Here is a 3,963-nt window from a genome sequence, read left to right on the forward strand (position 1 = left end):
CGTGAACAATAAATACTTCATCACCGTTTTCGATATGCCAAATGTCAGCTGTACCCTCCATCAATATTCCTTTCGCTCGAGTGCGCCATTCCCTATACGCATAAGCGACGCGCTCATAAAGGTCGGCTCAATAAAACTCAAGCTCATTTCAATGGCGGCGTTGGCGCGTGCGGAAAGAAAAATATATTCCCGACGACGAGAGCCGGGCGTCATTGTCCAAGCGCCGCCCTCCTACCCCCTTTACGTCCTCCCGCGTGGTCTACCTGTCGCGGGTGTGATCGTTTTACGCGACGGCCGATGAATAAAATCGCTGGACGTTTCATAATCGGGTGATAACGATCCAACCTACAGTCGTGCGCGCGTCCATTCCAACGAAGATCCGCGGAATTCTCGTGCGGATTGTCCTCCTCGACGTTACTCTCGCTCGCGCTATTTTGAAAGCTCCGCGAGGCTAATTACTCGTCTACCGCCAAGAAATGAATAATGGCCGTTGATGCGGTGGGGGTGTCGACTTTTTGTTCTCGTGCCTTTGGTTTTGAAAGCCTAAGAGCTCGCGCGTCTACTACTGATATTGGCCTGTGAACTTTCGTCGGGCCTCTTGGATTAGATTGTAAGTGTACGGCATTGTGCGTTAGGCCTTCGGGTTTTACTGTGCGCCGAAAGTGAAAGCGTTTTTATTTAAATCGGTGTTTTTCTTTAGTAGTCGATGAACAAACGATTGCGCCACGCAGTCATTATTCTTGGATGATTTCTGCGCCACACGAGTGGATATGCAAAGTTACAAAAAGATACGGAGAGAGAGAGAGAGAGAGAGAGAGAGAGAGACAGAGACAGAGACAGAGGAATCCTATTTATATTGTATTGTAATGGTTTGTGCTCGAGCATCGGTTGATCTTTCATTAAAATACAATAAATCCAACGGCTAATGAATTATCTTATAGAAAGTCTTTATTTCGTTCTGTATGAATGCTTAAATTGAAAATTCGCGCGAGAATAATAATATTTGCACGAACAATGCTTATAAATCATTCTCTATTTTCTTTTGTTGGCAGTCCTATTGAATGCACTTTGTAATATAATAAATACAATGTCAAATTAATGGCATTTCTCGCTTATATACTTCGACTATTAAAAGTACATATGTATATTTAAGTGCAAATTAAAGTTAGAAAGTACAGGAAAAAGTAACTAAAACGACCGCGGGCACTTAATTTACGATGCTTTGCAAGTGAGAGCCGATATCATTGCTTTTGCAGAATATAAAATATGACATTTTCAGTTACAAATGTTGCCAAAACAATATGAGGGGTGAAAAGATGGCGATGAGGATGACGATGACGACGATAATGACTACAATGATAGAAGAAATAATAATAACAGTAATAATTGTTGTTGTTATTATTATTATTATTGTTGTTATTTTTGTTGTTATTATTGTTATTATTATGATAACGTCCGTTCAATATCATGACTGCTACCAAAGTTCGTTTTATACAAAGAATTGGGTAAATTATAATTTAACCGAACTATTTCCTCTTGATTAATATAAAATATTAATGAGTTTATAAAAGCCATTACTAATATAATAAAAAATAATAATCTCTCGTTTTATGAATAAACCAACAATACCCAACTTTTTTCATTTCGTTTGAAAGTTGGTACTCTGTAAAGTTGTTAGTTTGTAAAGTTGTTAAAGCAGTTTTATGCGAAGGGTCTCCGGTTTATATTTCAGTCAGATCATAATTTGAATAATGAACTTATTTCTTCAAATATTTATATTAATTATTTTATTAAATATTAAAGCCATTGTAAATGCACGTATTATGGACTGAAAATAACAATGAGCGTAATAGTGGCTGGCGTAAATTGAAATAAAATAGATCGTACGTATCCTTTTCTTTCTTCTTTTTGTTTAGTTTATTTTTTTAAATACGACAAATATGCCTCGACAAATATACCGCTGCTATAATTAACTCAAATAATTAACTAGGATTTCTTATAAATTTCAACTCCCATTATTTTTGTTAACGCGATTAATAAAGCCGTATTTAGCATGGTATGCAAAAAGAAAAGAAAAAAGAAAAAAAAAAAGATAAAGAAAAAGAGAGAGAAAAATGAAAAAAAAAAAAAATAAATATATGTCAAGTTAGTTGGAAACGATGGAATGTCGACATTCGTTTAAACGTTCTCATAGCGTAAGCGCAGAATCGGGATTTGCAAATCTTCAACTGCTTCATCCGAACAGAACAAAAATCAATTATAACATTCGATACAAAAGGCTTTGTTTGCCCATAAACTGCGAGCACGAGGAGGAGTTGTAAATTAGACCGATGGAAAATCAGAAAATTCGCATTAGAATCCAAGCGCGTAAACTTCGCTTTTGCCCTCACTACAACTAGTACGTATGTTTTTGGCAAAGTTTATACAATAATAACGAGCTTACTTTTGGCTGTTGTTGCTTCCGTCGCTTACTACATCTATAAGTCCATCAATGAGGATAGCGGTGATATTGGGAGGGGAGGGGAACGGGTCGGATGACTTACACGACCCAAATGTCTAATTGTATATATGATTTTCTCTTTTCATAATCTCTTGACCGTCTCGTGATGATCGTCGCACTTGTTATTGTCACGTACGACGTATTTGTCCTTGCAATAGCGCGTACATTCCATTCGGATCGTAAAAAAAAAAATTACAGCTTAATTTTTGAATTGCTTGCCGGGAGTGACATTTGTCAGAATAAAAGCTTAAATTTATGGGAACATTGTAAGCAGCAATTCACAAGCCATCCTCGGTGTAACTATCAATTACATTAAGCGGTGGGAAAATCTTAGGAAACATTGCTTGAATTTATCGGACGCAAGAAATAAAGTTGAATTTATTTTAAGTCTTCTTTAATGCGCTTAAAGCAGAATTCGAGTAATGAGTTTTGATTGCATTGCACTAGACGTGATAGCATTAATAATTACTCGTGTCCTTGTAAGCCCAGGCTGAAACATTATTTGTCAGTTTCAAAACTAAAGTTATTAAATTGAAAGTATTAAACATATGTAACGGTTGAATTGCCGTGATAAATATTTAAAGAAACCATTCAAATATGTTTTACGACCGGACGATAAAAGCAAAATCTGAGTCACGATACGCTACGTCAGTTTAAGTTTTTACAATTTACAAACTTTATCCGAAATAGAAATATAACGAGACAATTGCAATTTATTTATAGCGGGAAAAATTTCATTCCATAAGGGAACGGGAAAATCATCGCTGGGTGATCGATATATATATATATATATATATATATATATATATATATATATTATAAAATCTATAAAATCGACTATTTGATAAATCTATCGAATTACCGTTATCCATTATCATATGATATAAATACATTAGCATACGCGGACATTACATAAACATAAATAATTTAATTAAATAAAAACAAAAACAAAAACAAACAAACAAAAAAAAAACAAAAAAAGAACGAGATGATTTGCAATAACGACTTTTGCCTGACTTTGGATAACATTAGTATTTTCGAAAATTCGAATTTCCAATGCTCAATGCCGCTGTCAAATATTAATCCGCCGTACTTTCTAAAGCCTCGAATTACGACATTATCCGGTAAGTTGATAATTATTACAACTAAAATCGTAATTATGCGTCTCGTTCGGCCACTTCGTGATACTTCGTGATATCACAATGGCTGTTTGAAACTGCGAAGAAAGCAATGCGCTTCATTTTCCATAATCAAGGAACTTGGCTATATCGTCCCCTCGCTTCCCCCTCCCACGTGACAATTTTCACACACTCTGAAATCGATTGGCAGCGATTGGCTCCTGTCCCACGCGTAACCTCCTCCCGCGCAACTTCTCCTATCGCGCAAAACCATCGACCAAGTATTATCTTACGGGCGGCGCATAAATTATGCGTTCGAGACTGGCCACGTCACAATTTTCCAGC

At 36.2% G+C, this 3,963-nt stretch overlaps 1 protein-coding gene across 1 annotated transcript in view; it reads right to left on the reverse strand.

Annotated features, from left to right (window-relative positions):
• LOC105361816 (semaphorin-1A) overlaps positions 1-3,963 on the reverse strand; it is a 269,541-nt gene that overhangs the window by 265,083 nt on the left and 495 nt on the right.

This window comes from Ceratosolen solmsi, unplaced genomic scaffold (assembly GCF_000503995.2).
Source record: "Ceratosolen solmsi marchali unplaced genomic scaffold, CerSol_1.0 scaffold2, whole genome shotgun sequence".
Taxonomy (NCBI): Eukaryota; Metazoa; Arthropoda; class Insecta; order Hymenoptera; family Agaonidae; genus Ceratosolen; species Ceratosolen solmsi.